The sequence below is a fragment of the Giraffa tippelskirchi genome, chromosome 1 (assembly GCF_054371585.1).
Source record: "Giraffa tippelskirchi isolate mGirTip1 chromosome 1, T2T-mGirTip1v1.2.pri, whole genome shotgun sequence".
NCBI lineage: Eukaryota > Metazoa > Chordata > Mammalia > Artiodactyla > Giraffidae > Giraffa > Giraffa tippelskirchi.
In genome coordinates this window covers 22,594,939-22,610,476 of record NC_137275.1, presented here as the reverse complement: position 1 = coordinate 22,610,476, position 15,538 = coordinate 22,594,939, and the positions used below count along the sequence as shown (strand labels likewise).

Here is a 15,538-nt window from a genome sequence, read left to right as displayed (position 1 = left end):
AGTACCTCATATAACTGGAATCATACAATAATTGCACTTTTTTCATTGGCTTGTTTCACTTACCGTAACATTTGCAGGGTGCATCCATGTTGTGACATGTATCAGAATTTAAGTCTGAGTAATCCATGAATGAAATGTCACATTTTGTTTAGTCACCATCAGTGGACACAGTTTGGTCATTTCCACCTTCTGACTATTGTGAGTAACACTGCTATGAATATAAGTGTATAAATATCTACTCAAGCCCATGCTTTCATTTCTTTTTGGTATGGACCCAGAAGCAGAATTGCTGCATTATGTATGAAAGATTCTATGTTTAATTTTTTGAGGAATCGTCGTACTGTTTTCCATAGTGACCAGCTATATAATTTTAAGTTCTCATGTCTTCACCAACACTTGCTATTTCCTGTTTTTTTCTTTTTAAAATTTTATAATGACCATCCAAGATGGGTGTGAAGTGGTGTATCATTGTGGTTTTGATTTGCATTTTCCTAAAGATAATTGGTGTTGAACATCTTTTCATGTGCTTATTATTGGCCATTCATAAGTTCACATCTTTTTAATGTGTGAAGAAATGGGAAGTATACATAAAGCACTTGCTGCACAGTGAAGTATATGGTGGTATAATTGAGGAAAAGCACTTAGGTGATTCAGTTGTGTGCTGAACCTGCTGCTTTTTTCATGGAACGCTATTTTTATTTGAAAGTGATTGACAAACTATGGTTATTCATTTAGATTTGGATATTTGGCTCACATTTTCTCAAAAAATGAAGTGAGACTGTCACTTCAAGGAAAACAAGTGTTATTAATGACAGAATTTGATTTTTCAAAAGAAAATTAGAATTTTGGAAAACTTTTATCTGCCACTGTGAACTTGATAACTTTCTACCACTTAAAGGCTTTTCTGAGGAGATAGGTGATAATGTTTACAAATACGATTTTTAAAAAAGGGTAACAGATGATTTCTTAAACTCTGTGAACTGTTATTTTTCTAATACGTGATGTTACTAATATAAGATTGACCATTGGATTTTAATGTAAGAGTGCAAAAAATTCAGTGATATGGTTTGAGATACCATGTTGCAGTGACATTTAAGAAATGAGTAATTGTTACGTTTTGCTACAATAAGAAGAACATCCATAGGTATCTGAAAGGACTATTAAAATAGTTTTTTATCTTAACTTCATTACAGTCTTATGAACAGGAGTTGTGATGAGGTGTCCAAGGGACTGGTGACAGAGCAGGGAAGTTCGAAAGGAATATTCCTTTGTACTCAAATAGCTGGTTCACATTAGAGTGTGTGTGTGCACGTTCAGTTGTATCTGACTTTTTGCGACCTCATGGACTGTAGGCCACCAGGCTCCTCTGTCCACGGAATTTTCCAGACAAGAATACGGGAGTGGGTTGCCATTTCCTTCTTCAGGGGATCTTCCCAGCATCTCTTGCATTTCCTGCATTGGCAGGCAGATTCTTTACCAGTTGAGCCACCAGGGAAGCCTGGTTCACATTAAGTGTATTAATTTTTTAAAAGTAACTTTGGGGAGTCTTATTCTCTGATATACTGCTTCTCAAACTCTTAATAAGTATATGAATCACTTGGGGATTTTTTAAAAAGTAGCTTCTGACTCAGAGCATCTGGGGGTAGGGCCTGGGGTTCTACATTACCAGCACACTCTTAAGTGATGCCAGTGCTGCTGTTTTCACAGGTCACATTCTCCTTTAGCCAGTCTCCTAGGAAAGGGAGAGAGAAAAAAATACCCTCTGAAGTGATCAAAGCAGTTCATGATGAATATCTGTTTTATTAATGGCCTTCAGATTGATTATTAGGAGACAGCAGGACTAATGCAGTGGATCTTAAATTTTACCTGGGGTGCTATTGAACAGATTTCTGGACATAAATCCCAGAGATTTAATCTTAGGTTTAGAGATCTTTAGGGAAAACGTCAAGTTTAATTAGCACTCCATATAATTCTGTTGTGTTGGGATTTTGATAGACATTACTCAAAACTGCCTGTTAACTTGGGGTTGAGCATATTGATAGTACTGAGCATTCCTTTGCAAGAGCTTGTTAAGTGAAGTCGCTTAGTAGTGTCCGACTCTGTGATCCCATGGACTATAGTCTACCAGATTCCTCCGTCCATGGGATTTTCCAGGCAAGAATACTGGAGTGGGTTGCCATTTCCTTCTCCAGGAGATCTTCCCAACCCAGGGATTGAACCAGGGTCTCCCACGTTGTAGGCAGACGCTTTACCGTCTGAGCCACCATTTTATTGAAGTCATATGTGTGAGAATTACTAGAAACTTTGTTAGATTTTGTTTGAAAGAAACAAAGGAAAAGGGGACATAGTACTTGTTGGGTGCCTGTGGGAAACTTGCCTAGACTGTTTGAAAGGCTGATCTTTATTATGTAGGTCCTTTAAGATCAAGGGGGTCAGTGCATTAAGTAATTTATGGTTTATGGGGAAATTTTTTAGAACTATTGTTAGTATATATAGAACCTCACCATGGAAGGAAATAACTGGTTTTACTTCTTTCCTTAGCTTTCTTTCCATTGCATGTCTATAAATTATTTCACTTGGAAAAGAATTTGTTCTAAGAAAAGCTGTGATCATATACTTCCAAAAGTGTGACTTTCTAACAGTAGTCTCTGAACAGATTACTTCAGGTGGGAATATTTTTAGGAAAGTTCCAGTGGGTATCTGAAATCTCTTACCCGAGAGTTTCACTTTAGTCATTGTTAACCAGAAGTACACATTATTATGCTGTTTCAGATAAAGTATATTCTAATATAAACCTACACATTTTAAAGATCCAAAAGCTGTATGAGAAAACTAAAGTCTTGGTATCAGTGCTTTTAAGACAAAACTTGTTTTAATTTATTAATAGTACTTGTTCTGAATGAAATCTGAAATATCTTTTTATAGACTATTGTAACATAAAAATACCAATGATAAACATTATAAAGTTATTGAATATTGACATATTTTGATACAGACTTCCAATTATCTAGAGAACTTTCTTCTACATTGCCAAATTTAGGGTACTCACCAGTTCTTAAGTAGACATGGCAACAGAACTATGTCCATTTTTAAAGAGAAGGTATGTGAGGCTAACAAAGGTCAGGTACCCTTAGAAGCCAGTTCATAGACAGTGTAAAGAAGGGGAGATAGATATATACACATACATATATATAGAGAGAGAGACAGAGAGAGAGAGTGAGTGTGCCAGAATTTGGAAAAGTTATAGTTGTTGTATATTCCAGTAGAAGTAGTAAAAAAAAAAAACCCAACAAACTCTTTTTGGATAGCACATTTCTTTGAGAAGTTATATAGATACTTTGCTCAGGAAAATTTGCATATATAAAAATTGTGCAGATTTCAGAGACTATATATGTATAATGCAAATTACCCCTGTGGTATATTCCTTGATTTTTATAATTTAAAAATGTATTCAAGCTTTTGTGTTTTAGTAGCTTAAGATAGTAGTGGCTGTAGGTACTAATACATGAAAATATAAGTCAAAGTATATAGAGAATTCATTTTTCTAACCTATATACACTTACTTGATTTTGGGGAGGAGATTCTGCTGCTGATGCCAATATTTGTGTGTTTGTGTGTGTGTGTGTATGTGTCTGCATTTAAAGAGTTTTGTGTACAGTTTCTCTCAGTAAGATTGGCTTTTCTATTAAAAGTGCATAAAATGTTTGTAAGGCTGTGTTCAACCTTGTCGCTGGGTATCAGAAGAGTTTGACCAAATTCTTCCTTACCGATGTGCTGTGGTCATTGACAGTATGCGCAGATGGGTTGTAGGTGTGCCCAGATGGTTCCCCTCCACCCTCAAAGTGGCCCTGTTGTGGTTGGAGGTCCCTGCTGGTCAACTCAGACTGAAAGCAGACTCTTGTCATTCACATCATTTCCCCAGGGCGCTGGCCAGGTGGTTGGGAAGCACTGAGTTGGATAATAATACTGGATGGTTTTCTATTAGTAGGATAAATACGGATTCAGTCAATGGAATATTAAGCCCAGGGAGTGGTACAGGCCCGTGAGAAAAATATGCTCCACTCGGCCTGACAGGCCTAATTAATCAGGAAATAAATTTGAGCTGTCTTTAAAAAGGAGGAATTACACCGGCTAATCTTTCAGTTTGAGTCTTGTTTGTGTTTAGTAACATCAAGATAAACCAACTTGAAACTTGTAGAGTGTGCTTTTCTTAGGCTTACACAGAATGTTTAAATATGTATCTGTTTTCTGAGCCAAGGTTTTGCTATCAGGCCTTGAAGTAATAGATACTGGCCCTCTGCTGATACTTTGGCTCCGTGGGGTGATTTTTCTCAGCAGTTCCCTCCTCCTCTTCTGAAGTAATTACAGAAGGCGCTGTGTTTACTTGGCACACTTGAAATCGTTAGACAAAGTGCATGCATAAGCATCAACATGTTAGGGCCAGTGTAGTGATAAGGGATAATGCCAGGAGAAGTTAGCATATCCTGTTCAGTACGCTCTATCTTCTGTGACTTTAAAGAAGATGTTTCTTTCACTTGTTTTGAATGATGTGGAATTACTGTGCTTCCCAACTGTCTCATGCACGTTCAGTCATAACCGTTTTTGTTTGCTAACCATAGCTGTTATGTATGATTTTAATTCTGCTTTAATGAACCAGATAGTGGAATGTAGTTAAGGATACAAGTTGTGTAGTGTTAAGTTAGCTTAATTTCTATGTGTTGAAAAAAATGGGTTTTGCCTTCTCTGATCATTTCATGTTAATGTCTTAAATTGGAATGGCTTGAACTGCAGCTGTCTTCAAAACTTGGAAATAAAAGCTATTTTCATTTAATAAAAATATAATTTATATTGTAAATATCTAAAATAAAAAATGGGGAAGAACTCACTTGTTAATGGAATTTAGATTGAATTGCCTTGCTTATCTACAATAAATATCTGATACTGAAATTATAAACAAGTTTTCGGAGCATGAGTATGTTTTAAAGACTTTGTAAACCTTTCAAGGTAAAGAATCAGCCAGCAATGCAAGAGAGACCTGGGTTCAATCCCTCGGTTGGGAAGATCTCCTGGAGAAGGGAATGGCTACCCACTCCAGTATTCTTGCCTGGAGAATTCCATGGACAGAGTAGCCTGGCAGGCTATATAGTCCATGGGATCGCAAAGAGTCGGACACGATTGAGCAACTAACACACACAGTATTTCAAAAGTTTTTTAAAGAAGAGTTTTCTTTTAGTATTTTTTTTCCCTAACGGCAGCTGTCCAAAATATTTTAAGATAGAGTTGAAACATTCCATAGAGCTCATTTTCATTTGCCTAGTGTTCGTGTTTTACCTGTCCTTTACTCCCCCTCAGTATCTGTGTGATGGATTTATTCACAAACACACATTCCCCAAATCTCTATCTCTGTAGTATACTCCTCCTTGCCTCTGTTGTAGACATGATCTGAAAAAACCTAAACTTCTCACCAAATCAACAACTTCTCTGACTCCATTGGAAGGGAAGCCCACTCATAGTCACCCAGGTGAGAAACAAGAGATGGGTTTGTCATCTCCTTTCTATAAATATCTTTATTTTGCCTGGACTGTTAAAGTAGCTCTGTGGGGGTGTAAGAGTGTATGTATGAATGTCCCAGTAACCTTGTGTTAATCCTCTTCCTGTATCTGTTTGAGACTTTTTTCTTCATACTGAAAGTCCTTTCTAATTTGTCTCTTCTTCTGCCCTTGACTTCTCTTCACTCGTCAAACAATTCTGGTTAATTATTATCTTTTATAAAAATTGTTGTTTTTTTTTGCTCTTTTTGGACTGATTAAGTTTCTCTTTATCTTATTCTCTCACCTCCCATTAATTGGAAACTATATATATACTTTTCCCTCTGTTTTTTTAGTAGTTGTTCAATAGAAGACTACTTCCCAGGGGGCATAGTGGTAAATAATCTGCCTGCCAATGAAGGAGACGCAAGAGATGCTGATCGAATCCTGGGTCAGGAAGATCCCCTGGAGTAGGAAATGGCAACCCACTCCAGTATTCTTGCTTGGAATATTCCATGGACAGACGAGCCTGGCAGACTGCAGCCCATGGGGCTACAAAGAGTCAAACATGACTGAGGAACTGGGCACAACAATAGAAGACTGTAGTTAATATTTCTTTAATGCACAAGTATTATGAGAACTGTGAAGGCAATGGCGACCCACTCCAGTACTCTTGCCTGGAAAATCCCATGGACGGAGGAGCCTGGTGGGCTGTAGTCCATGGGGTCGCTAAGGGTCAGACACAACTGAGCGACTTCACTTTCACTTTTCCTTTCATGCATTGGAGAAGGAAATGGCAACCCACTCCAGTGTTCTTGCCTGAAGAATCCCAGGGATGGGGGAGCCTGGCGGGCTGTCGTCTATAGGGTCGCAGAGTCAAACATGACTGAAGCGACTTAGCAGCAGCAGAATGCTCTAACTTCTACATAGCGTCACCATTCTCTCTTCCTGATTTATGATGTCATTGCCCAGGATTTTGCAACTGTTGTCTCTTTTCATTATAAATTGGAATTATACTTAGTGTTTTATATTGTTCAGTTGATAAGTTGTATCTGACTTTTTGTGACACCATGGACTGCAACACGCCAGGCTCCTCTGTCCTCAACTATCTCTTGGAGTTTGGTCAAATTCATGTTCATTGAGTCGCTGATACCATCCAGCCATCTCATTCTCTGCTGCCCCTTTCTCCTTTTGCCTTCAGTCTTTCCCAGCATCAGGGTCTTTACCAGTGAGTCAGCTCTTTGCATCAGGTGGCCTAGGTATTGGAGCTTCAGTATCAGTTCCTCAGTGAATGTTCAAGGTTGATTTCCTTTAAGATTGACTGGTTTGATCTTCTTGCAGTCCAAGGGACTCTCAAGAGTCTTCTCTAGCACTACAGTTCGAAAGCATCAATTCTTCTGTTCTCAGCCTTCTTTATGGTCCAACTCACATCCACACATGACTACTGGAAAAACTATGGCTTTGACTATACAGACCTTTGTTGGCAAAGTAATGTTTCTGCTTTTTAATACACTCTTCAGGTTGGTCATAGCTTTCCTTCCAAGGAACAAATGTCTTTGAATTTCATGGCTGCAGGCACTGTTCACAGTGATCTTGGAGCCCAAGAAAATAAAATCTGTCACTGTTTCTGCTTTTCCTCTTTCTTTTTGCTATGAAGTGTTGGGACCAATGCCATGATAGTCGTCGTTAATGTTGAGTTTTAAGCCAGCTTTTTCACTCCTCTCTTTTGTCCTCATCAAGAGGCTCTTTAATTCCTCTTCACTTTCTGCCATTAGAGTGATATCATCTGCATATCTGAGATTGTTGATGTTTCTCCCGGCAATCTTGATTCCAGCTTGTGATTCATCCTGCCCTGCATTGCACATGATACACTCTGCATAGAAGTGAAAAAAGCAGGATGACAATATATAGCCTTGTTATACTGCTTTCCGAAGTTTGAACCAGTTGTTCCATATCGAGTTCTAACTGTTGCTTCTTGATCTACGTACAGGTTTCTTAGGAGACAGGTAAGGTGGTCTGGTATTCCCATCTCTTGAAGAATTTTCCACAGCTTTTTGTGATCCACACAATCAAAGGCTACACTAAAGTGTAGTCAATGAAGCAGAAGTAGATGTTTCTCTGGAATTCCCTTGCTTTCTCCATGATGCAGTGAATATTGATTATTTGATCTGTGCTTCCTCTGCCTCTTTGAAACCCATCTTATATATCTGGAAGTTCTCAGTTCAGGTACTGCTGAAGCCTTGCTTGAAGGATGTTGAGTATAACCTTGCTAGCATGTGAAATGAACTCAGTTGTCTGGAGTTTGAACCTTCTTTCTCATTGCCCTTTGGGATTGGAATGAAGATGACCTTTTCCTGTCCTGTGGCCACTGCTGAGTTTTCCAGATTTGCTGACATATTGAATGCAGCACTTTAACAGCATCATCTTTTAGGATTTGAAATAGCTCGGCTGAAATTCTGTCACCTCCACTGACTGTGTTCACAGTAGTGCCTCCTAAGGCCCACTTGAACTCCAGGATGTCCCGCTGTAGGTTAGTGACCCTACCGTTGTGGTTATCCAGGTCATTAAGACCTTTTTTGTATAGTTCTTGCCACCTCTTCTTAATCTCTTGTGCTTCTGTTAGGTCCTTACCATTTCTGTCCTTTATCATGCCCACCCTTGCATGAAATGATCCCATGATCTCCAGTTTTCTTGATGAGATTTCTAGTCTTTCCTATTCTGTTGTTTTCCTCTGTTTCTTTGGATTGTTCATTTCTTACCTCTCCTTGCTATTTTCTTGAACTCTGCACTCAGCGGGGTCTTTCTTTCCCTTTCTCCCTTGCGTTTAACTTCTCTTTTTCCCTCAGCTATTTGTAAAGCCTTCTCAGACAACTACTTTGCCTTCTTGCTTTTCTTTTTCTTTGGGATGATCTTGGTCACTGCCTCCGGTACTGCGTCACGAACCTCTGTCTATAGGTCTTCAGGCACTCTGTCTACCAGATTGAATCCCTTGAATCTATTTGTCACCTCCTCTGTATAATCATAAGGGATTTGATTTACATCATACCTCAGTCGGTTAGTAGTTTTCCTTACTTCTTCAGTTTTAAGCCTGAGTTTTGCAATATGGAGTTTGTGATTTGAGCCACAGTCAGCTCCCAAGTTTTGTTTTTGCTGACTGTATAGAGCTTCTCTACCTTTGGCTGCAAAGAACATAATCAGTCTGATTTCAGTATTGATCATATGGTCATGTCCATGTGTAGAGTCCTCTCTCGTGTTGTTGGAAGAGGGTATTTGTTGTGACCATTGTGTTTTCTTGATAAAACTGTTAACCTTTGCCCTGCTTCATTTTTGTAGGGCAAGGCCAAACTTGCCTGTCAGTGTTTAATAGTTACCTTCTTTTTTTCCCCCTTTCTTTTCTTTCTTGTATGTCAGACTTTCCATCCAGACTCAGCTGCTTTTACTCTGAAACATTCTTCCTTTTAAGTTCTTTTAATCAAGGTCATTTTGTTAGCTTGAAAAATTTTTTAGTTTGTCTTCATTCTAAAAAGACTCTAACTTGATACAGGATTATAGGCAGATAGTTTGTTTCTCTCAGCATTTGGGTATCATTTCTCTGCCTTCTTTTATTTTTGAGAGGTTGGTAGTCACTCTGATCACCTTTGTGGGTAATCTGCATTTTTTTACTGGTGGCTTTGATATTTTCTGTTTGTTGCTGTGTTCTTTTACTGTGATGGTGTAAGTTTGGTTTTCTGTTATTGTAGAGTCCTTGAGTTTTCTGAATCGTCTGATTGGTGTTTTTCATCAGTTGTGGACAATTCTCAACGATATCCTTTCCAATAATGCCTTTTCTCTGTTCTCTTCGGTGACAGATGTATGTCGATCTTTTCACCGTGTCCTCCAAGTGTCGTAACTTCTCTTTCCCGTTCCCCACCCTCGACCCTTTGTCCTGCGCTCTGGTAGTGCTGTCGTTCTGTGCGTCCGGCTTCTCTTCCCGGTGCTGCTGTGTCCTGTGCACTTCATCTGTGGTTTACCCTTTTCAGTTGCTGTTTTTTTTCATATCAGGGATTTAATTTGTATTTTAAAATGGCCTGGTCAGTTTTTTGGCTTTGTCAATTTTGATAACCTCTTAATCCCTTTTTATACTTTCATTTTCCTATTTTGTTTCTTTACATCTGTGGAACATTGTTATTTAATGTTCTGTGTTTGGTAATTCCAGTCATTTTTAATCTTTTCTGGTCTCATTGTGTAGTTTGATTGTTCCTTCTGACTTTTGTTCATGGTGGCTGGTTTCTTGAATGCTCAGTGATTTCCTTCCTTGTTTTAAAAATGTTTGTTTGTTCTGTGCTCACAGTCTGTAGAATCTTACCGGTTAGAGTTTTTTGAGGTTTGAGTGCCTTCCTCTAGAGAATGTGAGTTTCTCTCTACCAGAATTCTGGGCGTACCCACCTGAGCTATTAATAAATTGTTGGCTTAGAATTTTTTTTTCTTGAAAAGTCTCAGGCAACTCTCCCACTTTATTCAGAGCTGAGGCTAAGGCCAATGCATGTATCTCTTTAGCATCATCTGCGGGATGCACTGGTTTCTGTTTTACATTGAGGGTGCTTTGTGGATCCAGGCTTTATGTGGTGGTCCCATTGTGTCTTTCTGCCTTATTCCAGTGTTGGTCTTTGTCCAGTGAAGCTTATGGATTCATGCATTTTTCTTGTTTCTTTTTGTTTCAAGGAATTCTCTTTATCTGTCTCTATGATTATGTTCTAGCATTTTAAGGACTACTATACTAGGAAACATACTATACTATACTAAACATACTATAAACTGTACTATACTAGGAAGCTGCTGCTGCTGCTGCTAAGTCGCTTCAGTCGTGTCCGACCCTGTGCGACCCCGTAGACGGCAGCCCACCAGGCTCCGCCGTCCCTGGGATTCTCCAGGCAAGAATACTGGAGTGGGTTGCCGTTTCCTTCTCCAGTGCATGAAAGGGAAAAGTGAAAGTGAAGTCGCTCAGTTGTCCGACTCTTAGCGACCCCGTGGACTGCAGCCCACCAGGCTCCTCCGTCCATGGGATTTTCCAGGCAAGAGTACTGGAGTGGGTTGCCATTGCCTTCTCCTTACTAGGAAGCGAGGATCACAGCAAACTGTGGAAAATTCTTAAAGAGATGGGACTATCAGACCACCTGACTTGCCTCTTAAGAAATCTGTAACCAGGTCAGGAAGCAACAGTTGGAACTGGACATGGAACAACAGACTGGTTCCAAATAGGGAAAGGAGTATGTCAAGGCTGTATATTGTCACCCTGCTTATTTAACTTCTGTGCAGAGTACATCATGAGGAACGCTGGGCTGGAGGAAGCCCAAGCTGGAATCAAGATTGCCGGGAGAAATATCAATAACCTCAGACGTGCAGATGACACCACTCTTATGGCAGAAAGTGAGGAATAACTAAAGAGCCTCTTGATGAAAGTGAAAGAGAGTGAAAAAGTTGGCTTAAAGCTCAACATTCAGAAAACTAAGATCGTGGCATCTGGCCCCATCACTTCATGGCAAATAGATTTTATTTTTTGAGCTTTTGTTTAAAAAATGAAGTGATTTTGTTTATTATTTAGTTATTTTTTGACCATACTGCAGCATGTTCTCCAGCTAGGGATCAGACCACCCCCCCTGAGTTAGAAGGTGGAGTCTTAGTCACTGGACTTTCGGGGAATTTCTTCTTCTGTGTTTTATAATTTTTGCTCTTATGTTTAGGTCTTTCATCCATTTTGAGTTAACTTTTATGTGGGGTGAGGTGGAAGTCCAACTTCATTTACATGTGAATATTCAGTTGTCGTGGCACTGTTTATTGAAAAGACTTTTCTCATTCTGTTGTCATTCTTATTGGATATCAATTGACCATAAATGTATGGGCTTATTTTTGAGCTCTCAGTCCTGTTCCATTGATCTATATATGTCTGTCCTTTTACCAGTACCACACTGTTTTGATTGTTGTAGCTTGGTAGGTAGTTTTTAAATTTTTTTATTATGTAAAACTTTTTTTTTGGGCTATGCTAGGTCTTCATTGTTGTGTGTGGGCTTTCTCTGGTTGCCATGGACAGTTGACTACTCTTCCTTGCTGTGTGCAGGCTTCTCATTATGTTGGCTTCTCTTGTTGCAGAGCACGACTCTGAAGTGTGAGGGCTTCAGTAGTGTGTCACACAGGCTCTAGAGGGCAGGCTCAGTAGTTGTGGCACATGGGGTTAGTTGCCCAACCACATGTGGAATCTTCCTGTAACAGGGACTGAATCTGTGTCCCTTGCATTGGCAGGCAGGTTCCCAACAACTGTACCACCAGGGAAGTCCAGTAGTTTTGCATTTGGAAAGTGTGAGTGAGTCCTCCAAATTTTTCTTTTTGAGACTGTTTTTAAGTCCCTTGAGTTTCTATATAAATTTTAAGATCAACTTGTCTAGTTCTGAAAAAAAAAAGGAGAGGGGGACTTGATAGGGATATTGGGAATTTGTTTTTTCTTTTTTAATAGAAATTTTTGGAGTACTTGGGGAATATTACTGTCTTAAGAGTTCATTCTTCTAGTCCATGAATGAGGGGTGCCTTGACACTTATTTAGATCTTTAATTTCTTTCAGTGATGTTCTGTACTCTTCAGTATATAAATCTTTCATCTCTTAAATTTACTTTTTTTTTAAAAGATTATTGCTGCTGTTGTCAGTGGAATTGTTTTCTTAATTTCTTTCTCAGATTGCTCATTACTGGTGTATACAAATACAATTCATTTTTACAATAATGATCTGATATCATGTAACCTGCTGAACTTGTTTATTAGCTCTTTTTTTGTGTGGGTGTTTCAGGTTTTTCTATGTACCAGATTATGTCATTTAGGAGAAGGCAATGGCACCCCACTCCAGTACTCTTGCCTGGAGAGTCCCATGGATGGAGGAGCCTGGTGGGCTGCAGTCCATGGGGTCACTAAGACTCGGGCACGACTGAGTGACTTCACTCTCGCTTTTCCCTTTTGTGCACTGGAGAAGGAAATGGCAGCCCACTCCAGTGTTCTTGCCTGGAGAATCCTAGGGATGGCGGAGCCTGGTGGGCTGCTGTCTGTGGGGTCGCACAGAGTCAAACACGACTGAAGCGACTTAGCAGTAGCAGATTATGTCATTTACAAATAGATAATTTCACTTTTAGATTTGAATGATCTTGCATTAATTTTTCTTACTTAAATTACCCTGGCTAGAGTCAGCACCATATTGAGTAGAAGTGGAAAGAACAAACGTTCTTGTCTTGTTCCTGATTGCACAGGGAAAGTTTTCATCTTTCACTATTGAGTGGATTTTTCACATGGTTTTCTTTTTTTTTATTAAGATGATCATGTGGTTTTTGTTTGTTTGTTTATTCTATTAACATGTTTTATTCTGTGATTTTTATATGTTGATCCAGCCTTCTGCATTCCTGCCCACTTGGTCGCAACGTATAATCCTTTACATTCCTGGATTTGGTTTGCTACTGTTTTATTGAGAATTTTCACATTTGTATTCATCAGGGACATTGGCTTGTAATTTCTTGTGACATGTTTGGTTTAATAGAATGCATTAAAAAGTGTTTCCTTCTCTTGGAATTTGTGAAGGATGGGTGTAACTCACCTTTAAACATTTGACACAATTCACTAGTGAAGCCATTTGGTCATGGGCTTTTCTCGGTTGGATGTTTTTTGATTACTAATACAATTATCTTTGGGAGCTTCCCAAGTGGTGTGGTGGTAAAAAATCCATCTACCAATGTAGGAGACCCAAGAGACTCGAGTTTGATCCCTGAGTCAGGAAGATCCACTGGAGGAGGAAATGGCAATCCACTCCAGTATTCTTGCTTGGAGAATCCCATGGACAGAGGGACCTGGCAGGATACAGTCCCTGGGGTCACAAAGAGTCGGACATGACTTAGTGACTGAGAATGGACGTGGATGGATGGCAGTATCTTTACTTGCTACAGTTTTTTTTTGTTTAATTTATTTTTTGTTGTGCTGGGTCTTTGTTTCTATGTGTGGGCCTTTTCTGGTTGTAGTGAGCAGAGCTACTCTTCGTTGCAGTGTGCGGGCTTCTCATTGCACTGACTCACCTTGTTGCAGAGCACAGACTTCAGGCACGTGGGCTTCAGTAGCTGTAGTTATGGTCCAACTTTCTCATCTGTACATGACTACCGGGTAAACTATAGCTTTGACTATATGGACCTTTGTCAGCAAAGTGATGTCTTTGCTTTTTAATAGGCTGTCTAGGTTTGTCATAACTTTTCATATGTTATGAACATATTTCATATGTTTCATATGCCATAATTTCCTGTTTCTTTCCATGCTGATAAATTTTTGTTGAAAACTATATGTTTTAAACTGACATAATGTGACCTGTCTCTTGAAAAACCTGTATGCAGGTCAGGAAGCAACAGTTAGAACTGGACATGGAACAACAGACTGGTTCCAAATAGGAAAGGAGTACATCAAGGCTGTATATTGTCACCCTGCTTATTTAACTTATATGCAGAGTACATCATGAGAAATGCTGGGCTGGAAAAAGCACAAGCTGGAATCAAGATAGCTGGGAGAAATATCAATAACCTCAGATATGCAGATGACACCACTCTTATGGCAGAAAGTGAAGAGGAACTAAAAAGCCTCTTGATGAAAGTGAAAGAGGAGAGTGAAAAAGTTGGCTTAAAGCTCAACATTCAGAAAACTAAGATCATGGCATCTGGTCCCATCACTTCATGGGAAATAGATGGGGAAACAGTGTCAGACTTTATTTTTTGGGGATCCAAAATGACTGCAGATGGTGATTGCAGCCATGAAATTAAAGGACACTTACTCCTTGGAAGGAAAGTTATGACCAACTTAGATAGCATATTAAAAAGAAGAGACATTACTTTATCAACAAAGGTCCGTCTAGTCAAGGCTATGGTTTTTCCAGTGGTCATGTATGGATGTGAGAGTTGGACTGTGAAGAAAGCTGAGTGCAGAAAAATTGATGCTTTTGAACTGTGGTGTTGGAGAAGACTCTTGAGAGTCCCTTGGACTGAAAGGAGATCCAATCAATCCATCCTAAAGGAGATCAATCCTGGGTGTTCATTGGGAGGACTGATGTTGAAGCTGAAAGTCCAATACTTTGGCCACCTCATGCGAAGGGTTGACTCATTGGAAAAGACCCTGATGCTGGGAAGTATTGGGGGCAGGAGGAGAAGGGGATGATAGAGGATGAGATGGCTGGATGGCATCACTGACTCGATGGACATGAGTTTGGGTCAACTCCGGGAGTTGGTGATGGACAGGGAGGCCTGGCATGCTGCGATTCATGGGGTCTCAAAGAGTCGGACATGACTGAGCAACTGAACTGAACTGAACTGAACTGAATGTGGCAATTCTGGAAAAAATCAGATTACTCCACTCCCTAGGATTTACTGGGGGTTTTTTGTTTGTTTTTTTCATTTAGTGACTTTTCTTCAGTAATTGTATACATCCTGAATTTTTTTTTCCTTTAATGAAAGAAAGACTGGTCTTTGCTCTGTTATGTAAATAGTCAGATAATGATAGAACAGATATTTGCTTAAACACCTGGAATCCATAAGTCTTCCAGCTTTTGCCAATGGACTTGATGTATGTGTTGGCATAAATTCAGTTCTCTCATGCAATTTACAACTCTACTTTAGCCTGGTCTTCCTTCTTTTGTAGAACTTCAGTGTTCTACAGAACGCTAGGGCTAGCTGGGGATAATAAAGGATGAGAGGCTAGGGCCTTCTCAGTTCTTCCCTGGGTGTGCCATTTTATTCTGTATGTGTGTGTGGCCTTCTCAGTTCTCATGAATGTGTAATAGCTTTTCAAAGCCCCCTATAGATATCTCATTTCCAGTTTTTCTATGTAAATATTTTTGGTCAACTTCTTCTTATCCCCAGCTTGTTTCACTGCCAAAGATGGCTGCAGTGTTGTACAATTGCTGTTGATTGTTTTAAACAAGCACTGTAGTTATAGAACTAGAATGAGTCTAGTTAAATAAAACAAACCCT

At 39.4% G+C, this 15,538-nt stretch overlaps 1 protein-coding gene and 1 long non-coding RNA gene across 5 annotated transcripts in view; both read left to right on the top strand.

The window, feature by feature from the left end:
• Positions 1-15,538, top strand: part of BMP2K (BMP2 inducible kinase) — a 116,322-nt gene that overhangs the window by 14,602 nt on the left and 86,182 nt on the right. The window lies entirely within an intron of this gene.
• Positions 6,609-13,665, top strand: LOC145543245 (uncharacterized). The gene is made up of 2 exons (XR_014080585.1): positions 6,609-10,371; positions 12,609-13,665. It is a non-coding gene; the product is annotated as an uncharacterized LOC145543245 (long non-coding RNA).